This window comes from Engystomops pustulosus, chromosome 3 (assembly GCF_040894005.1).
Source record: "Engystomops pustulosus chromosome 3, aEngPut4.maternal, whole genome shotgun sequence".
NCBI classification, from domain to species: domain Eukaryota; kingdom Metazoa; phylum Chordata; class Amphibia; order Anura; family Leptodactylidae; genus Engystomops; species Engystomops pustulosus.
In genome coordinates, this window is record NC_092413.1 from 102,704,096 (window position 1) to 102,717,905 (window position 13,810).

The following is a 13,810-nucleotide window of genomic DNA, read 5'->3' on the forward strand; positions in this document are numbered from 1 at the left end:
TTTGCAGCTTAACTGAACCAAGGGATCAGGTAAGTTGGAATCCTATCAGAGGGTCAATTACTCCTACTAAAGTTACCAGGTTTTTATAATATTTAGTCAAGTATGTATAGCACGTTGTGCTTAGTTTTATATTTTATATACAGCTAGGAGAGCAAAACAATGCATTTTTTAGTTTTCTCCATGGTTAAATGTACTATATGGGCACTATTACTTACATCCACATGATGAGTAACTCCCAGCTGCACAAAAGAACATTCCTGCCATAAAGCTGCAATTACTGGAGACTTTAGAACAATTCTAGACAACAGTGAGAACTTATTGTTGTCAGAAGAAGAGAAAAGATGGATTAAATTAACTAAAACTGTCCTATAAAACCATTTCTGCAAACAGTCTTAAGAGAGCAATTTTGATCACTGGAATAGCTTTTCTGTCTCCCAGAATATTGCAGCTATTGAACAGCGTTTTCTTATTATGAATCATCTCGGTCAGGAGTCGATGAACACTAAAACCACTATGTACTTCTAGTCATCTTCTAGTGAGTATAATGCAGATTTGTTATGTTTACAGGGAACATGTATACCTTATCCTCATCTTTACTGCCCTGTGTTTTATAATGTACCTCCTGAGGTGAGTCTTTTCTGTAAAATGTTTTCGAAAGTTTGTTCTTAAAAATTTTTACTTTTACCCACAGCTTTATGTTGGTCATTTAAGTGCAGTATTGTGGTTTTGTTCGCTGACAAAATGAAAACCTGAAAAATGTGTTTTCTATCCTACAAAAACATTGTAACAATTCACTTACTTGCAAGTATACAGCTTTAAGACACATCCCTATACTTGAGATAACAGATTGCTTCCTTAAGTAATAGCAAGCCCTAGCTCAATCCAGGGCTGCATTTAACCTGTTAATGCTCTGCCCTCCGCTCTGTCCTGAAAAAACACTCTTTGGGGAAACATATTAGCCCTCCTGTCCCACATCCTTGAACTCAAGACACAATAAAACTAGTTCCTTGCTTTGTGCTGCTGAGATACCAAAAAAAAGGAAACTGTTAGGTGAAGGGAATTTTTTTTTTTGGTTTACTGGTAAATGGTTAAAGATCTAGCCTCTGGACTACTTGAAAATCACATGGGCCTACATTTACTAACCCCTTAAGTCATCGTGACATTTGGGAACATCATGGTGAACCTCTGTTAGGCCACCATGACGTTTGCCAAAGTCATATGGATCGCACAGGCTGGGAAGCAGAGCCTGTGCAATCCCTGCAGGAGGCCGGCTGTACTTGACAGCCGAGCCTCTGCATGAGCACCGTTCTTGATAGCCGCAATCCCAGCCGTTTAACCCTTTAGACTACTGAAGGGGTTACCCACCTCTCCTCCCGGCTGACTGTTCAAATACACTGCCATAAATCAGTACATAAATCAAACAAGTGATCAGATGTGATCACTTGTTCAAGTCTCAGAGGGGGACAAAAAAAGTGGAAAAAAAAAATTTGTACATTTTTTTAATTCAAAATAAAATTCCCCTAATTGCCCCAAGTGTAAAATTCTCAAACAGAATAAAATGTGAAATTCTCCAAACAAACAGTTTGCCATATCTGTAACCTGTACAATAAAATAAAATACACTTTTAAGATACACTTTTAGAAAAAAATGTAGCATGGTCCATTCAAAATAGTGTAATATCTATAGCTCTAGTAGAAATTTACAGCAATAGGAAATAGTTCCCTCTGTAAATATACACTGAAGACAGGAAAGCAATAAAGAGTAAAAAAAAAAACATGTGACCTTGGAATGGGTCAAGTTATGTCATTATATGCCCTAATTTATGCATCTCTTAATTTAATATTTTAGTATATGTATAACAAACAGTGGTCTATGCTGATATTAATATATAAAATATTAATATATTATATATAATATTAATATATTAATATTAATCTCTGTATGTTAACAAATCACCAAATTCATGACAAAGAGAAGTAAAATACTATTTATTGCCACCACATTCTGATTTTCTCTGAAACTTTAAATTCTGGTTGGCATGTGTGTACGTTAGTCCCTTGGAGCAGTAAACAGGCCAGCTGACGAGGAATATTTATTAGACTCATGTTCCGTTAGGCTGGTAATTTTGACCATGACCAAAATCTTATTTGACAGAAAGTGAAAAATCTATTATTCTCTGTGCGGTTGGTGTCAGTCAAGGAAAATGTCACATTTCCATGTGCATTTACAGAACCTTAATTATGTGTCTCTCCTGTTTCTCTCCAGGCATTAAACAGAAGACGTTCTACTCCAGAAGAGAATTACATTATTTATTCTTTGTTCATTCACTTAGTCTTCTCAGAAGAATGCTGATATATAAATATGGCAGTACACCGTTTCCTGTCAAATTGAAAATCCGGAAGGTAACTAAAGATTATATTATGATACAAAATATGACAGCAGTGTTAGCTTATATAATTGCTTTTGGAGAAAGGATCTATTTTTATAGAATATTACCTTTGTGTTTAATTCAAAGCTTTTTCTTCCTGAGTTGGTTTATGTCACATTATGTTTAACTAAAAAGAATTATATTTTGTGTCAATAAAAAAAGAAAATTATTTTACATATTTAAGGTTTCTTTTGTCTTTTGTAAGCATCCCATGCATTATCACATATGTCTAGCCCACTCATGGAAAATGCATTAAATTTGCAATGATCCCTGTACAAATTTTTTATTTTTTGCATTTTTTCGACATGCTGATACAATTCACATGAAACCTTACAAAGCAGGCTTTGTGTATTTTCCGCATTCCTCTTAGCTCCTGCAGTTCAACCAAATCAATAAAACAATGTTTTTCCATACATTTCATGGAACACTTTTTCATACCAGCTCTTTTACCTGTTCTTTAGCACTTCTCAGTACCTTAATTGCTCCAGAGCTCCAGTACACACTGCCACAGCTTAAAGACCTGAATTTGGTTCAACCTACCTTGGCTAACATAGTCTATATGCGATCCAGGATTGGGTAAACTTAATAAGTTGCAATATAAATGCAATAGTATTTATAATTCTTATGGAATACTTAAAATATAAACTATTAATCCCCCAGTTCCATCTGCATCTCCCTCTGTTTGATGTAACCCCAAACAGAAAGCAGGTGGACGTGCTCTTGCACAGTGTAACAGCCTGTGAAGTTACAGCATGGATGGTGCTTTGGGGATGCCTTCAGAGCGATTCATTAAATAGGATAATTGTAAAAGTTGATTTTGAAAGGACCACAGTCATGGTGCATGGATTTTATCCTTTTTATAAATACTTCATTCAACATATACCATGACAGTTTATAAGACAAATACATTCACTGCACATTGACCACTAAACTTTACCCATAGTTTACCATAGTTCACTTTGGAGATTTAGCCATTTCCCTCTTCCCGATAGTGCCTACAAATTAAGGACTGTATTAAAAGCATTATGTAAACATAACATTTTCAGCATCTATGATGAACACCTTTCATTATCTAACATAATCTTTTTCTGTCAACCCAAATTGACCATATCAATCCCAAGTGTAACAATTTGTATAATACGTGTTAATCCCAATTTATCCCAAAAGTTATAAATTTCTAAGTGATATTTGTTTCAATAAAGTGTTTTGTGGGGGTAAATACTGCTTCTATCTTCTCACCAGGGTTCCCCAAAAAGTCTCTTAAAGCTTGAACCTTAAATACACCATGCGCAAGCTTTAGGGACCCGGGCCACCTTCTGTAAATCTACAGTGGGCAGAGAAGAAAAAGTCAACGTAAATGACGCTTTGGAAACTTCTCATATAGTGCATGAGATATTTACTGACATGTAGTAATTTGATTAAATATTGTAGAGTATGGTACTGTGAAAGCTGTTGTTATAAATGAGGTATTTACTGACACGAAATAAGTTGGTTTATACTGTGGAATGTAGTTTTGCTTGAATTACACTTATGTGTGAGATATTTGGAGATTTTCTTAGACTGACTTAGAGTCTAAGATGCCTCTTTTTTGGAGTCTTTTGACTTTGTGTATGTTTTGACCACCACTGTCTGATTTCATATTATATGTTTAAGGTCTGAACTATCAAATCTTTTAACATATAAAAAATATAGTTTTGAATTTGACCTAATTTTAAAGATTTGATACATGTTACGATAATGTTATGATATCTGTATACACTATGTGTTAGCATTAATGGTTTCGTTGTCATATGGGGATATACATTCATTGGTGGATAAGTAATTTATGTGTTACATATATACGGTAGTTATTTTATGTTTATCGTTATTTTTTTTAAACATTTTATATGCATATGCAATTTAAAATGAAGTTGTCACCTTGGAAATACAGGCTGATGTGTCAATATATGAAAGAGCAGAAGCTCAGCAGGCATATAAATGGTTGTCTACTTTCAGCAAATTATTGATATTGTTTGTGTAAGGAAAAGTTATACAATTTTCCAATATACTTTCTGTATCAGTTCCTCATGGTTTTCTAGATCTCTGCTTGCTGTCCTGATATACCTCCAGTGAACAAAAATCTGCCATGGTCTTGTGATGGACACACATGTGCAAAAGCCATTATTATCACATGGCTCTGATTACTATCAATGATAATAGCGACTTGTGCACCTGTGTGTCCATCACAAGTTCTAGTTTCTATCCACTAGAAGTAAACATTGAAGCTTTCTATAGCAGGACAGCAAGCAGATATTTAGAAAACAGTGACCAATTGATACAGAAAATATATTGGAAAATTGTATTACCAAGTGGACAACCCCTTTCAGTATAGCTTGTATTTTATTCAATTTATCTCTGCTCCTTCTATTCTGGAATATCATAGGCATTGGGGCACATTTACTTACCCATCACGTCGTGATCCCCGAGGTGCGTTGTCCGACGAGGATTCGGAGCTGCCGCAATTCACTAAGATCGTGCGTCCAATTTCCTGCATGTGTCGCTTCCCTGCTGAGGTCCGCCGTAGTTCACCTTCTTCTTCCCCGTGCATGTAAGTAGATGGCTTGCGACACAATTTTGAATATTAAATCCCGCGCTTAGTCCGAATCCATCGGATCGTCCGATGGCCCGCCCCCCCCCCCCCCGATTTTTTATACCTTGGCCTGTGACCAGGACAAGGGGGCATCCTCTACGCCTAGAGGAGAGGCGATTTTACCATCACCATAGACAAAGGTTCTTTACTGTAAGAGCAGTGAGACTGTGGAACTCTCTGCCGCAGGAGGTTGTTATGGCGGACTCTATGTACATGTTCAAGAGAGGCCTGGATGACTTTCTGGAGAGAAAAAATATCACGGGTTATGGGGATAAAACATTTATTTAATTCTTAAAGGTTGGACTTGATGGACTTGCGTCTCCTTCCAGCCTTATATACTATGATACTATGATACTATACTGTGATACTATGAAAATCAGAAATGTATCCTAAACGTACACAATGTACAAATTATTCTAATTTATTCTTCCCCTGTAGCAACCATTCCTGGTTTAGGCTCACAAACACTAATGCTAAATACTGGCATGTACAACTTGCCCTAGTCTAGGATCACTGCACTTCAATGGCTGTCCGTTATCCTCCTCTAACCCTAATATAAGAGAATAAGGTAAACTGAATATTGATGGTAAACCTAATAAGCGCTGCAGGTGTATTATTCTATTTTTAGTAAAGGATGCATGACTGAATGAACTGAAGGTTTCTGTTTAACACCGGTATTCTTTAGAATTAGAAATTTCTATGACTATTGTTTTGAAAAATATTAACCTATACTCAATTGAGTCTTAAAGTCAACCCACTTCATTTTTATATTTCAAACTGTTCTTTTTTTCTCACCTTACTTGAATTCTTTTTTGAACTAGAAATGCCATAATTTATTCATTAACAATATGTGATGAAGTATTAAAATGAGAACTCTCTAGCTTCTTTTATGGATAGCTACACATACTGTAGATACATTCATTTCTGAGTTGAATTACATTACACTATGATACATTTAGATTTTATATTAAATTCTTTCGTTAGGGTCAGGTATGAACTTAGAGAGATATGAAATAGTGATGCAGAATATCTTCATTCCACTTACATTTACACAAAATTGATAAAAGTCAAATATATTAAAGCATAGTTATAAGTCTTTTTCTCTTGAATACAGTATGACCCCACATGAAAGGTTAGCTTTTCAGATTACTTAATGTCTTTTAAAATTTTATGAAGTTTTACTAAGTCTTACTCAGTCGGTGTTTCTGACTCTTTGTTCATTTCAAAAAATGTTATTGGAATATTGTGCAATAAGTTAAAACTATTAAAATTGATATTAAAGTTTCTTACATCTAGTTATCAGGGTCTAAGAAACTGATAGAGAATAATCTCTAGAGAATAATCTAGAGTAAAAGTTACTTTACATAAAGTTTGTCTGCAAATTTCTTAAAGGAAATGACAAATTTAGCTGACCGTGTCATGCCACTTCTCTGTACAGATCTGTACAGAAATGTTCATAAACATGAATCTCTTCTCAAATATTTTACTGATTTCAATTGCACTGTATGGTAAGATGTCACTAGTTTACATAAACTTCTAAATTTAACATTGTGTTACAGTATTCTATTATTGCAGCTACTCTTTAGTTATTTTAGGTCTTTCACTATTTATTTTGTAACATACTTAGTTTCATCTATGATCATTTTGAATCGGTTAAAACGAATTCAAATATTGGTGACTTATTTTAGAAGATACACATACATCTTAGTTTCTGGAAGAACCCTAGAATATGGATTTCACTATTGAAACCATTTATTATTATTTATTTATAGAGCACCATGAATTCCATGCTACTTTACAATTAATAAGGGTTTCACATATTTTAAATTAAGACAAGAATAAATGCAAGGATAAATACAGTAATCAGGAGACAATAACAGGAGGACCCTGCCCGTGGGGGCTCACATTCTATATCATTGTTAGAACAATGAACCATTCACTAAATAGTGTTGCTTTAAAAAAAATTTTACGTACTTACAAACTTGCATTACATTTATTAATATGGCCTAACAATAGGAAATATAGTCAAACAAGTTCTCCATTGAACCCTCAACTCTCTGATTCTATATAATTAAGAATTATCTCCCCTTAAAGGGGTTTTCCCAAAGAAAGTTCTCAATTTTTTTCCTAAATAATTTTTATTGAGTTTTTCTTTTACATTGCATAACATAAGCATGATTACACAGAGTTATACATTAATCTCTGCCAATTACAGTCAAGTTGAATTACAAGAGTACTTTTCACTATTACATTTCTTGCTAGTTACAGATACATTATGCACTTTCTACAATCATTGGACCCCTACGTTCATTGCCTACAGAGATCGTGCAGCTCCATATCCATTTTTATCTATACCACTCACGGTACCTAAAAACTAGTACCTAATTAGTTAAACATGACGACAATAAAAAAATCTCCTATATTTTAACCCCTTAACGCAGAAGCCACTTTTCTCCTTCCTGACACGGCCCATTTTTTCAAATCTGCCCTGTGTCACTACAAGTGGTTATAACTTCGAAACGCTTTAACATATCCAAGTGATTTTGAAATTGTTTTCTCGTGACACATTGTACTTCATGTTAGTTACAAAATTTTGGTTGTATGTTTTGCATTTATTTATGAGAAAATCAGATATTTGGTGAAAATTTGGAAAAATTCTCAATTTTCTAAATTCAAAATGTTCTACTTTTTCCACACATGAGTCATAACACCAGAAAACATAATAACTAACATTCACCAAATGTCTACTTTATACCTCCGTGGATTTTTATACATACTATCATTTTTGTAGGATGTTATGGGGCTTTGAACGTTAGGTGCGATTTTTCACATTTTAATTAAAAAAGCAAAATCCTGCTATTGAGGGACCTGCTCAGGTTTGAAGTCACTTTGAGAGGCCTAAATAAAAGTAAAACCCCATAAATTACCCCATTATAGAAACTACACCCCTCAACGTACGTAAAAAACAACTTTTATTAAGTTTGTTAACCCTTTAATTGGTTTACAGGGGTTAAAACAAAATCGGATGCAATTTTGAAATTTTTTTTTTTTACTAAATCAATGTGTTTTTCATAAAATGTACAAATTCTCAGTGGATAAAATAACAAAACGCTCCACAAAATTTGATACCCAATCTCTCCCGTGTATAGTAATACCCCATATGTGGTGGTAACCTGCTGTATGGGCACACGCCAGGGCATCGAAGGGGAGCTGCGCCATTCAGAGCAGATTATGCATTGTCACTTTATAATGGCTATACAATCTTTATTTTTTTGGCAATTTGGACATATAAGGGCTTATTTTTTGCAACATGAGATGAACTTTACAAATACTTCATTTTAGTGGGTCTGTAGCTTTTTGATGAGATTTTATTAACTCTTTAATGTATGGAGGAAAAGAAAATTGTCAATTTTGGGTTCTTTTTTTTTGTATATTTTGGGGTCGTACACCATACACTAAAAATACTATAATATTTTTATTCTCTAGATCACTACGATTACGGTGATACCTCATTTATATAGTTTTTTATATTTTACAGGAAAAAAACAAATATAAAGAAAATCTCATTTGTTTTTGCATCACCATCTTTCCAGGATATAACTTTAATATTTTTTTGTTGACAGTGCTAGTTTAGGGCTTATTTTTTACGTGTTGAGTTGTCCTTTTCAGTGGTACCATTTTGGTGCACATAACTTTTTTTTTATCACTTTTCGGAACATTTTTGTGAAGGGATTTTATGAAAATTTACATTTTTGGCGAGTTTTTCGCGTTTTGTTATTACGGCGTTCACCGAGTGGGTCCAATAATGTTTCTGACTTATTGTACAGATTGTTACGGATGCGGCGATACCAAATATGTGGGTATTTTGGAAATTTTCAGGTTTTTTCACTTTATTAGATGTGTATAGGGAATGTTTGTGTTTAGGGGGACTTTAACTTTATTTAATTAATTATTTTTAATCAAAAGTGTGTTATTAGTGTTTTTTTACCTTTTTTCTTTACTTTTACAGGTTAGCTTGAACAAGTGATCCATTGATCACTTGTTCAAGCTATTCTTCACCTAATACAGTGTAATACAGATGTATTACACTGTATTATGTGACACACTGAGCATGCTCAGTGTGTCACAGCCGGGTCCTGCCAGAAGGCAGGGACCCGGCTCCCGGCAGGAGGATCGCGGAGCCCCGGGCACCGGCAGTCCCGGGGCTGCGATCAGAGCAGCGGACCCCCCCCCCGGTAAGCGCCGCTCCAGCTAAATGCCCCTGACACGCTGCGGTCAGCGCGACCGCGGCGTGTTAGGGGTTAACACCCGCGATCGGAGAAATCTCCGATCGCGGGTGTTAGAGGCAGGTGTCGGCCATAATATATAGCCGACACCCGCAGCTTCTGGAGCCGGCTCCGTTCAGGAGCCGGCGCCAGAAGCTTGACGTACTATTACTGCATTTTGCGGGAACGCACCTCCCGCCATGCAGTAATAGTACGTCAAATGTCGGGAAAGGGTTAAGGAGATCTTGTGAGTATCCAGCCCTGGAACTGCCAGAATAATCTGCCATGCCCAACCCTAGACAGTAGAAGATCATTGGTCGGATCCTGAAGCAACCAACATTTTGTACACCAGGCTGATAGAGACAGGTTGGAATTATATCTGTGAAATGCAGCATTTTTGTTAATAACAGTGAATTAGAGAATATGTTATTTTGTTGTCCTGAGTATATTAAAGAATCTTGTCTTCATGGGAATATCATTTTAAGACAAAGTTATTCACTGCACATTAGTCTATTACCCCAGTCATGATGTCTACTAATAAGCTCAATGATACTGCTACTGCTTGCAGCTCATAATAAGGATATTTCTTAAGCATCACCAGGCAGCTAATGTTATAGTATTGATAGTTTTTTTTTCATCTATTTAATTACAATTTGCTCTTAAAGTTTCTTTTTCAGTTGGCAACACAATGATGTAGCCAGTATAAATGCAATAATAACATCTTCCCATATGTTTCTCTCACAATAAACTTTATTTGCGAACAGTATATTTCCTTTTTATAACTTTATCTTGTGTTTTACAAGTCCGTATAATAGCAGATGTATGTAAAGAATGGTACACTCGCATATGTTGTTTTTCAAACTGTCATTCCCCCTTAATGAATGTGTTGTTCTATAAAAAGTCCATCTGTTTGTGTATTCTATGTGATAAGAGGTGATAATATAGAATCTATTGTTTTTAAAATGTATAAATAATTTTGTCTTTAAATATATAATATTGTTTCTTCTATGGGATAAAATGTAGATCATATAAAAATGCAAACCCCCTTCTCCATTGTAGTTTTATGGATTTATAGATGATAATGTATTACACAATGTAACCAAGTATACCATTTTTATTCCAATTTTGGAAGGGAGATTTTATCTACCAATAGATAATTTCTATAATGAACAATTAAAATTAATATGAATAAACAATAAAAAGCAATTCTGAAACCAATATACTATATTCTAACGTAAACCCATCAACATTTTGTTGAAAATTAGATGGATGCTTCATAAATTACATGTCAGTAAAACTTTACATATTTTAAAAGTGTTGGCCATTTTTTTTTATAAATAAGTTCTAATAGACATGCTACTGCATGTATATATAGCTGTACCTTTAGCTCCTTTGAGAGCTTCAGCCTTTTCCTGTTCTCACAATGCTGCACTCTGCATATATAAAGAACTTCCTGTTTCTCACTCCATCAGTCCATCCTAATGGTGTCACTGTGCATTCTCACTGACAGCTACAAGGACAGGAGAACAGAATGATTTGTAACTTTCCTGCTATAGCCCCTCCTAGTCATCACTGTTTAGACATGTAAACAAAGATCTACGGAGAGTTTGCAGACAGCACTAAAGTAAGCAGCAAGAATGCTAAAATGAATATTTATAAATTATGTAAAAGAGTAGCCAAACCCTATTTTAAATAAGTTTTTATTTTTTGTATATAGCCTAGTTTCAGGGACAGGTACATTTATCTATTTAATATATGGCATAAAGTGCCCTCCTGCAAGTATTCAGGGTTAATATAATTGTGCATCTATCATTGAAGACTTTTTAGACTCTTTCACACTTTTGCTTTTTAAACTTGCCTTCAACTCAATCATTTATAAACTCATTTTACGACAAATTATGCCACAGTAGTAAATGTATAACCTGTAAATAGTTACTATGTCAATTCTGTAAAGCTGAAAGCTAGAACAACCACTTTGTAGTTCTATCCAGACTCAGAAAAATGTTCTGGCACATGAATAGAAGAAGCGCAAAAAAAAGTGTTTAGTCTATGCCAGCATTACTGGAATGACTGTGATAAAATAAAAAGCTGAAATAAACATGTGAATAATGCTCTGAATGTAGATAAGGTTGAGACTGGAGGTACATTGCCATTTATAGTCATACATTATCCTTACAGCAATATCAATATGAAAACTGGTTCTAAACTAAGGGTGAATGTGTTTTGTTAAAAGTTCTCTACTCTAGCACCTTTTATACACTATATAGAGTATACATTGAATCCTTTATATAAGACTACAGGCGGTCCCCTACTTACAGATGATCCCTAATTAAAGACGCACCCCCTGCCCACTGTGACCTTTGGTGAAACTCTCTGAATGTTTTACTTAAGTCCCAGGCTGCAATGATCAGCTGTAAAGTGTCTGTAATGATGCTTTATTGATAATCCTTGGTCCAATTACACAAAAAAAATTTGAAATTTCAATTGTCAATTTTTGCTCTGGATCTACAATTATGAAATATATAGTTTCCACTTACATACAATTCAACTTAAGAACAAACCTATGGACCCTATCTTGTTTGTAACCCGGAGACTGCCTGTATATAGTCTTTAATACAGTTTTCCTTTTGTTGTGAAAATGTCAATTGTTACAGCTTTAAAGTGAATATTTTTCAAGTTTTAGGTCTGAAATTATGTGCTGACTAATAAAGAACCATGGAGAATCCAAAACCTAGCTCAAAATATCAGCCTGTTACCACGTGGCCTAAGCCCCAGTCATCCGGCACTGCTGGGATCCAGAAAAAGCTAAGCACTTCCCTCACTTACCCCCACACTGTGCAATTACACTGATCGTGTCCTGAAGTTGAATAATAGTAAATCTATTGCAGTGTTTTTTCGTATACCTTTCTGTCCCAGTTTTGGGTTAGTTTTCTTGTCTAACCTTTCCCCTATGTTTTACTGTTTATTATAACACTGTATTTGCCTTTGTATCCAAAAAACTGACTTATGATGTTCCCCATACAAAGGGTCTCTGTTCATCCTGTTCGATTGTAAGGAACTTTGTTGAAACTAAAAAAATTGTGTATAATGAATTATGAGAAGTTAATTTACTGGAATAATAAATACTTTACATCACCTAATTGGCCTCTATTTTACATAACTAATTTACAGTAAAATATGAATTATTTGGCTTAAAACATAACTCCTGTGAGTGAATATCATCATGTAAAATAAATTATAAATTGATAAATAGAGAAACACTTATGGCAAAATTGAAGATGAACTGTATCAGTTATATGAGGCAGCACAGAGTTTAAGACTTTAAAAAGTTGAATTGTTTTTGTTTTGTAGATTTGTTCATTATAATTGTCATACTTTTCTTGGCCTTGACATTGCCCACAAGTTGGCCGTTACGGGTGGGAAATTTTTCCTATTACTCATTTCTATTGTTATAGAATTTTTGCAGGAGTATTATCCTTTATCCACAACAGGTTACATAAAGGAGGGAATGGGGATCAAGACCTGGACCCAGGTACTGAAGCCATGTGTTATTTGCAATGTGTGCAATTTCTACTTCATTTTAATTGCTTTTTGAGAATATGTGAACCATAATGAAAAGTAATATATACTTAGTTCTCTTTGCAAACTTCTTATTCTTTTTTGTGATCATATTTTCTTGTATCTTTAAAAATGTGTGCGTGTTTTACAAAAAAACTGTTGTTATGCCTTTCACTTGACCATTAAATGAACATTGTAACATTCAAGTCCTAAATGGTCAGATATATATTAGCAATTTTCAGCAGCATACATTGAAATCATGGGATTTCCAGGGGTGCACCATCGATGAGCCTTTTGCTTCAGGCACCATCCCCTGCTGCAAGATGGGATCAGGGATTCAGTCACCTGTTATTAAGCAGGACCTTACACCACAACCGGTGAAAGACACTGCATAGAGAACCCACTCTGTAACCGCTTTGTTATCAATATGTCTAGCCCCTTTCCTTACATTTCTAACACTTATAACTGTAGAGCACTCCACCTCAGTTACAGTCCATCTACTTTCTATACTGTGTCCTTTTCTATACAACACCTGCCTCCTATATCGTGCCTCCCTTCTATACAACACCCCCTTACTATAAAGCAACCCAATACAAATACAATGGGCTTATACAGTGACCTCCTATACTTTTCAGACTCCGTCTGCCCCCTTAACACAGTGCTCCCTCTTTTATATAGTGACCCTTATTCTCTCTCCCAACAATCCCTGTGCCAACTATTTATGGTGGGCCTTCTCAACCCCATCCCCTTTTATGCAAGCGCACTTTCCCCACTATAAATCAGTGCCCCCTTAGTGCTGACCGGATAATCTGCAGCCGGACTCTCCAGCAAGGCTGCAGTGTGAAGATAGAGGGCTCAAGGAGTCATAGATCAGGCTATCAAAGGTCACTCTGTCTACACTTTTTGCCACTTTATGATACCTGTGTCTTA

The 13,810-nt window shown here is 35.2% G+C and overlaps 1 long non-coding RNA gene across 3 annotated transcripts; it reads left to right on the forward strand.

Annotated features, from left to right (window-relative positions):
- The first annotated feature begins 330 nt into the window (after positions 1 to 330).
- LOC140120520 (uncharacterized) lies at positions 331 to 13,147 on the forward strand. 3 transcript variants are annotated; one of them, XR_011853840.1, is made up of 3 exons: positions 331 to 535; positions 2,266 to 2,402; positions 12,000 to 13,147. It is a non-coding gene; the product is annotated as an uncharacterized lncRNA (long non-coding RNA). The 3 variants fall into 3 exon arrangements; XR_011853841.1 differs by having other exon boundaries at positions 12,006 to 13,147; XR_011853842.1 differs by lacking the exon at positions 12,000 to 13,147 and adding an exon at positions 4,851 to 5,027.
- The last annotated feature ends 663 nt before the right edge of the window (positions 13,148 to 13,810 follow it).